This window comes from Malania oleifera, chromosome 1 (genome assembly GCF_029873635.1).
Source record: "Malania oleifera isolate guangnan ecotype guangnan chromosome 1, ASM2987363v1, whole genome shotgun sequence".
Taxonomy (NCBI): Eukaryota; Viridiplantae; Streptophyta; class Magnoliopsida; order Santalales; family Ximeniaceae; genus Malania; species Malania oleifera.
Genome location: NC_080417.1, coordinates 103,633,249 through 103,642,396, shown reverse-complemented (window position 1 = coordinate 103,642,396; position 9,148 = coordinate 103,633,249).

Genomic DNA, 9,148 nt, shown 5'->3' with positions numbered 1-9,148 from the left:
TCGATACTCTATGCATCCTAACTATCTCATACACGTATATGTCTGCTAGCCTACTCAAAGGGTAGCTAACCTTCATCGATAAAAAGTGAGCAGATTTCATCAACCTATCCACAATCACCCAGATAGCATTCTGCCCACGAAGCGCTAGCAGCAATCCGATTACAAAATCCATGGAAATATGCTCCCATTTCCACTCCAGAATAACTAAGGGTTGTAATGGCCCTACTGGCCTCTAATGTTCAGCTTTCACCTGCTAACACGTCAGACACTGCTCCACGAACTAAGCAATCTGCCTTTTCATACCACTCCTCCAGAAGGTTTCACGCAAATCCCAATCTTCGTACTACCAGGATGTACCGTATATAATGAACGATGTGCTTCTTCTAGAATCGTCTTTCTGATCTCGTTGTCATTAGGAACACATAGCCTGGTTCCAAACCTCAACACACCTCTCTCAGATATGTTAAACTCTGCAACTAATCCCTGCTACACTTTTCCCACAATCTCAGCTAACTTCGCATCACTAGCTTGCACGCCTTTAATACGCTCAAACAAAGTTGGCTGGACCACCAAACTAGCAATGAAATCCTGATGACCACCAAATACCAACTCTACACTCAAGCTCTCCAGATCCTGTCTAATGTGATGCTTAGCTACAACTGTGGATATTGTAGCATGTTCCGACTTCTGACTCAACGCATTGGCTACCACATTGGCTTTTCTCGGGTGATAACTGATGGTGCAATTGTAGTCCTTAATCAACTCAAGCCACGGTCTCTACCTCATATTCAACTCCTTCTGTGTGAAAAAGTACCTGAGGCTTTTGTGATCAGTGAAATGTCACCAGATCTTCAGTGCATATACAACAGTAGCCAACTCCAGATCATGCATAGGGTAATTCTTCTCATAAACCTTCAGTTGCTGAGAAGCATAAGCTATTACCTTATTCTGCTGCATAAGCACGCAACCCAAACCTTTCAGAAACACGTCACTATAAATCACAAAACCGTCATCCCCAAAAGGAATGGTTAACACTGGAGCAGTAACCAACCGATTCTTCAGCTCTTGAAAACACTGCTCACAATCACTGGTCCATTCAAACTTTACCCCCTTCTTGGTCAATCGAGTCAGAGGCCCGGACAACTTAGAAAACCCTTCCACGAACCGACGATAATAACCCACCAGTCCCAGAAAACTCTAAACCTCCTGCACACTCTTTGGCCTCATCCAGTCAACCACAACTTCGATTTTGCTAGGATCGACTGATATATCATCACCAGTTACTACATAGCCTAAGAATGACACCTGCGTCAACCAGAATTCACACTTCTTTAGTTTAGCATACAACTTCTTCTATCGCAGAATCTGTAATGCTAACCTCATATGGTTCTCATGCTCTTTCGTACTCCTCTAGTATACTATAACATCATCAATAAACATCACCACAAACCGGTCCAGGTTCTCATGGAAAATCCTGTTCATAAGATCCATGAACACTGTCGGAGCATTCGTCAACCCAAATGGCATAACTAAAAACTCGTAGTGGTCGTATCTGGCATGAAAAGCAGTTTCGCTACATCCTCATATCTGACCCTCACCTGATGATATCCTGACTGTTGAAAGACCTACGTACCCTGTAGCTGGTCAAAGAGATCATCAATACGAGGCAACGGGTAGCGATTCTTCACAGTTATCTTGTTAATCCCACGATAATCAATGCACATACGCATCGACCCGTCCTTCTTCTTCACAAACAGTACTGGAGCTCCCTAGGGCGAAACACTAGGTCTAATAAAACCTATGTCCAGTAATTCCTACAACTGCTCCTTCAACTCCCGAAGTTCTTCTAGAGCCATCTGGTACGGAGCTTTAGAGATCGGTGCCTTGCCAGACAGCAATTCTATCCCGAACTCCACCTCACAATTTGAAGGTAAACCGGGTAAATCATCTGGAAACACATTCGATAACTCACTGACTACCCGAATATCCTCGAGTCTCAACTCACTCCGCGGCGGTTCCTTCACACAAGTTAGGTACCCCTGACATCCATCCAAGAGTAACCTTCTCGCCTGCAATGCTGATAGAATCTGTGGTGTCGAATGCACACACGATCCCAAAAACTCATACTCCTGCTCCCCAGGAGGTCTGAACACTACCACCTTCCTACAACAGTTAATCACAGCATAACTGGAGCATAACCAATCCATTCCCAATATGACATCAAACCCTGACATGTCGTACACTACAAGGTTTGCTGGTAACAGCTTCCCCTGGATTACCACTGGGCAGTCCTCCAACATCCTCCTACAAAATGATATACTCTTAGATGTTGTGGCTACAGACAATTCCTCTTCCATGAATTGGGTCTCCACCCCACACAGTTTCACAAAATTAACAGATATAAAGGAGTGGGTCGCACCCGAATCAAATAAGACCACAACTCTATTTAAAAGCAACATCATAGTACCTGTCACCACATTCCCCGCATGCTCAACATCTATTAGAGTAAGCGAGTATACCCTCGCTGGAGCTGTGTTCGTCTGATGGGTTCCCCGGGATACCTAATTACTCCCCTAATTCTAACTTGAAGAAGTCGTACCCCTCTTCGTACGTGACAATCCCGAGCCATATGAACTGACTGGCCACAGTTGTAGCAATTACCCCCAAATGATAGGCACTCACCACTATGCCATCTACGACACCTAGTACAACGATCACCCACCTGGCTTATCTGAGAACCCTGATGGTCGGTATTCTGTCAGTAACCCGAACCCTTGTTCCTCTTCTTCCATGATCCCTGACAATATCCAGACTGAAAACCAGAAGGCACTGGCCTCTTCTTCAGCTATTGATCCACCTCGTCCTCTGGGATACCAGTCTCAATCATAGTGGCTTTATCCACCAAAACCGAAAACTCACGGATCTGAAGCATACCCACTAATCTACGAATGTCCTTCCTCAGGCCCTTCTCAAACCTCCGAGTCTTCTCGTACTCATTCGAGATCAAAAACGGCACAAACCGGGATAACTCTATATACCGAGCAGCATACACCTGCATCGTCATACCCCCTGAGTCAACGCAAAAAACTCATCCGCCTTAGTGTCATGTACAGAAGTCGGGAAGTATATATCAAAGAACACTTCCTTGAAACAGCTCGAAGACATCTCCACAGGACCATCCCTCTACTTCTCCAACAGACTCACGGAAGTCCACCATCGCCCTACCTCCCTAGATATCTGGAAGGTAGCATAAAGAACTCTCTACCTGTTTGTGCAGTGTAAGACCTCCAAGATCCTCTCAATCTTCTCGACCCAGTCCTCTACTATCGTTAGGTCATGTCCCCCTAAGAATGTCAGAGAATGCATGTGTGTGAACCTTTCAATGGTGCATCCCACAAACGTAGGAGAACGTTCACATCTCCTGACACTCCGCCCGATCTCCCATAGGACCTGTCTCATCAGTTCTCAAGGCATAGCAGGTGACTCATCACTCACCGTCTCCTTGAAGCCACTTCCTAGGTCATTATCCTTGGGCTCCATTCTGAAAACACAACAGAGTTCTATCAAAACTCCTACAACATGTATAGTTTACACAATTATCTAACCGTAATCATGTTAACTATCACTTGTCAAGTCCAAGTCTGTCCTATCACACTAACACGAAAGTCATCAATGGTTTGCTGTGATTTTACTGAAATCGTCATTCTAGGAAAAACACAGAACACCGCCAACAAGTCCCAGTTAAGCAACAAAATATCCCTAAACCAACTCTACCCACATCCAACCTCCCATGCTCTAGTATGTACACACAATAATGTCTAACCAAGTCTGCAAGACCCAACAACCTGATTAGCTCTGATGCTATCACGCCTTAAACCCAATAATTGGACCCGAGGGTGAAAAGGTAACCTAACTTGTCCTTGTGTCACCAAAATCAAGATACAGTACAATGAATGAGGGTCCGACCCCGTGGCATTGCCAGGCACCCTATACACATTCACATGCACAATAGAAATACCACGGAAGATAAGTCTTGCTATACACAATCAGTACCATACCAGAGTTTATACAAAGGAGTCAAACTTTACAAAAATACAACACAACCCAGGTGACAACCATAACCACAAAAATCAACCCGATACAATCCTAGTACTTACCTAAGTACCTCTCGCAGTACACCGACCACTATGCTCCCAACATCAAGATGCTAGTTCCGGTTACTCAAAGGACCTGAAAAATATGTACGTATAGTAGGGGTTAGACACCTCTCAATAAAGGCAGATACAGGTTATATCGGTGTGTGGTATTTGAGTGTTATCATGATAGCAAAACATACACAGTTAAATGCAATTTTTAGTACTTCCACAAACAGTTTCAAAATAGTGCATACACGCACACACACATGATTAAGTAACCCGATTGTCGTCACACCCTTCGACCCGAAGCCGGTTCGCGATACCCAGCGTCGACCCGTAGCCGACTAGCGATACACGGCGTCCCCGGCATATGGCGAACCCCAGGTTCCCATGGCATCATACTGGTACAAACTGGTGGATCCACACCCTTCGGTGATCAGCCGGTAAGGCTCACGCCCTCGGATATAGAGTCGAAAACTCATGCCAACATGACAGACAATAAACACACACCCTTGGATATAGAGCCAGACACTCTTTCAGTACCTGGAACAACTTGGAATCCAGTTTCTATTGCATTTCATCAAAACACAACCACGCATGCTCATATAACTAAACAAACCACACCCATTTGGTAATCTATAAATCATGATTTTCCAAGCGTATACAGTTTAATAAAGTTAAGGCACAGCCATCCTTAACATAATACATAACACAATATACCAAAGGTTTTCCAATAAAACCAAGGAATGCAGCCTAGTACCCCCTTTTCCCAAAAACTGTTACATGAAAAACCCATAATTTTACCCGTTAGATTTTCCCAAATGAGTAACCAAAACACACACAGGACTGCGAACCACAGTTCTACTAAGTCCGATTTCAAAAATAATCGACATAAACTGAATCCCCTTACCTTTTCCCAAATGACAAATCCCAAACTCCAAGACCCCTAAACAGCGAACCGAGTTCCAAAACCTACACACCACAATATAAAATATGCTCACAACCCTATTCTCTACACAACTACTGAATAAGAACTGAAAACCGAGCCTTAGCTTGATTTTATGTCAACACCCGAAAATGCCCAAAATAAAGATCCAATCCACAAAACTTGAAGAGAATCCCGCCCTGATCCTCGTGGTAAAGTCGGATCATTGATTCTAGTGACGTACAACGAAGAAATCTAGAGAGAGAGAGAGAGAGAGAGAGAGAGAGTACGTTGAGTTCCTAGAGAGATAGAAAGAGAATTTGAGATTTCTTAGCTGAGAAGTATTGAAAATATCTTTTTATAGCCCTTTGACTCGGCCACTCCTCGTCGACGAAAGGTGTCCTTTTCGACGAGGCCACATAGACAACTCATCGATGAGACGATGGCCTCGTCAACGAACCTAGTATTACCAATTTTTTGAAACCCCTCGACATCTCCTCATCAACGAGCCTCTGAATTTTGTTGATGAGCAGCACATGGACTTCGTCTACGAACTCTGGCTTCATTGACGAAGTCTGCTCAATTACCAATTTACCCCTCTCTTAATTATTTAAAACCATATATCGCGGTTCAGATTCTTACAAAAACTTACGCAGAAATTCACGCTCTATAGCAGCCCAATTAGAGATAGAGTGAGGTCTGAAAGAATTAAACCACATCTTCGCCCTATTCTTCAAAGAGGCAAGAAATAAACGAAGTCTAGTAAATTCATCAGTTCTAGCATGAGAGAAAAAAATATTGCAAGTTAACTCAAACTCTGTCAGGTGCTGATAAGGACACTCAGATTCCATCCCGTAGAACTGAGGTATCAATGACGTCCTCCCACGCTGCGTTATGAAGTTAAGTTCGTCATTAGGTAAAACATTGTGAGATGGTGCAATGGTGTATGTAAGCTTCAAAAAATTCATAAGCGTGCGTGATGCAGGTGCAGCCATATTTTCTTTTTTCAAAACTCAATTTTTTTTTCTTTTTTTTTTCTCTCTTTTTCATTATAATAATTAAAATGACGGGAAAAATACTAATTTGAAACTTAGACTGACATTCCTCGACAACGGCACCAAAAACTTGACTCACTCAAAAAATGAGCTGGTCGAAAACTATCCCAAGTATAGGAGTTCAGTCGCGTAATATTTAGCCCAAAAGCCAGATCATCTCCTAAGGGAATGCAGTTTAATCTCAAATTTTACATAATTCCAATAAGAAAATAAGAAACAAAAGGTACTGAACATAGTTCAGATTCGGGTTTTCTGGATTGTTTGAGATTTATTTTGATAATTTAAACGAATATGCAATTTAAATCCTAATTCCTAACACACACTGAATTTAATAGTGAGGAACAAAAATCCTACGTTAACAATCGAACAAGAATTGAAACACACGTTGAACTTTGGAATAAAACTAAAGATAATAACTTCCCTACGTAATTAAAACATGCAATAATAAAGACTCGATCAAACACAAATGCAAACAAGAAAAAAATCGAACTTTTAACAAAATCAAGAACCTAAATCAAAAATTAAAAATTAAACGGCAAACAAGAACTTGAACAAAAATTAAAGTTTTAACAACTTAAACAATAACTAAACACGATAAAAATGGGAACTTTAATAAAATTAAACCTGAACTAAATCAAATTTCAACAAACAAAATTTAAATTTTAAGGAAAACTACTAAATTAACTTCTGAAAAAATTATTTTTTTTCTTTTTGTATCTTATTCTTTTTTTTTCAAGAACCAAAATAGACTTTAATCAATTAACTAAATAACTCGAGCAATAATTAAATCTAATGCTAAATTTAATTGAGAGACGAATAAATAAATAAGATTTAATAATAATAATACCCAAGCAAAGATTCAAAGTCTAAAACTTTAACTAAAATCAATTTAAAAATTATACTACTCAATTAAATATTTAAAGCAAGAATAAAATAAAAACTAAATAAAAGGGAAGGAAAGAAAAAGAGAAAGAAAAGGAAAAGAGAAAGAGAAATAAAGTTGGAGGTGCAACCATGAGCTAAAACCGTAGCACAACAGCAAGTTTAGATCCTTGGAGCAACAGTGGCAGAAAACTCCTCGACTGGCAGTAAGGGAGAGAGAGCAGCAGGGGAAGATATAAGGAATTAGAAGAGCACAATAGCCTTTTTGGTTGGCAGCACTAGCAGCAAGGGGGCACTCAGGTTCGGACCTCTTTCAGCAGCAGCCAAGAGGTGTGGAGCGTTCACGTTGGTGGGGTTGGCAACAAGGAAGAGGAAGAGAAAAGGAGAGAAGAGGGAAGAAGGAAGAGAAAAGCTAGGAGGAAGAGAGGAGAGAAGGGAAAGAGAGAACCGAGAGGGAGAAAGTACAGAGAGACTAGCCAGATAAGGGAGAAGAGGGAGAGTAAGGAGAAGAAAAGTAAGGAAAGGGAGGAGAAGAGAGTTAGGAAAGAGAGAAGAGGATGCGGATGCCAAGGAAAAGAGGAGGACAAAAATATAAAGGGGAGGGTTGGGAGGCTTCCCTGCACCAACCCAGCAAGGATACCAACCCAGCAAGGATATGGACCCGGCTGCATGGCCAAGCCAAATCAGGTTTGTATTTTTTTTTCTTGTTTCTCCTTTTTTCCTTTTCCTGTTTCCCAGTGAACGAGGGCGACTTTGATCATCTTAGAGCCCATATCTCTCGAAGCTTAAAACACAAAAATTTTATATAATCTTCTCATCTTTCTCCAGAATTTAGAATCATCTCGATCGGAGCTCAAACGAAAAAATTATGTGTAAATTACGAAGAGGTACCAGTTTTTGCTCTCAATAATTGCTCTACAGTAAAAAATACCAAAAAATTCATAAATTACTCAATAAGACCCAAATATTATAAATGGGATATCGTGCTAAAATATTGAGAGCAATTAGGTATTTAATTAAAAATATAAATCTCAATGCATTAATTAAAGCACCTAATTACACAGTTTAAGCGCGTAATCAGGGATCTCTTTGGCAAAGTTCAAAGTTGGTAAGTTCAATGGAATGGAGAATTTCAGACTTTGGCAAAGGAGGGTGAAGTACATATTGGGGCAACAAGGTATGGTGAAGGTGCTTTACGGAAAGAAGTTGGATAACATGGATAATGCAAGTTGGAAGGAGATGGAAGCCAAAGTCGTGGTTACTATCAGATTGTGTTTGGCTGATGATGTGATGTACCACGTTATAGACAAGGAATTGTTGGTGGCAGTTTTACTAAAATTGGAGAGCCAGTACATGTCTAAGTCTTTATCGAACAAGTTGTATCTGAAATGGGTTGATGTGAAGTTCATGGATGAAGACAAAGCGTTGATGTTGTTAAATTCCCTACCTACATACGAGAATCTGGTTACGATGCTAGCTTAGGGGAAAGAAACCCTGGAGTTAGAGGACATCGCGAGTGCATTGCTGGGGTTCCATCAAAGGAAGAAGGCATAAAGGTTCACATGGTGAAGGGCTCGTTGTGAAGGGTAATCAGGATTATGGGAAAGGCAAGTCCTAGAGTGGATTGAATGGTAATAAAACTCAATCTAAGAGGAGGAATGATGTTCTCTATTTTAAGTGTGGGAAACTAGGGCACATAAAATCGAAATATCCGAAGTGGGAGTAGGGAAAGGCAAAAGCTTAATAGGGTTCGTCAAAATCGGCTAATGTAGTGGAAAAAGGGGACTTAGGGAGTAGTGAGTGTGAGATGCTTTCAGTTTCATCAAGTTCTGAATGCTTCATGGGTTCTTGAATCCTAGACTCAGGATGTACTTTTCATATGAGACCCAACAAATCCTGGTTCACTACTTACAAATTGGTGAGTCTTGGTTCCGTTCTGATGGGAAACGATGCGGTTTGCAAATTTGTCGGAATGTTCTTCTTTGTGGCATTCAAACTTTATACCTTTAGTTCGTGATTCAATTATAATCATTGGGTTGAGGTTTGTTACTTTATACCTTCAGTTCTTGTTCCGTCTATAAACATTTGGGTCGGGGTTTTCTATCAAAAATATGAAATTTAACTTTCTTGGGCAAGTATTTCAATATTGT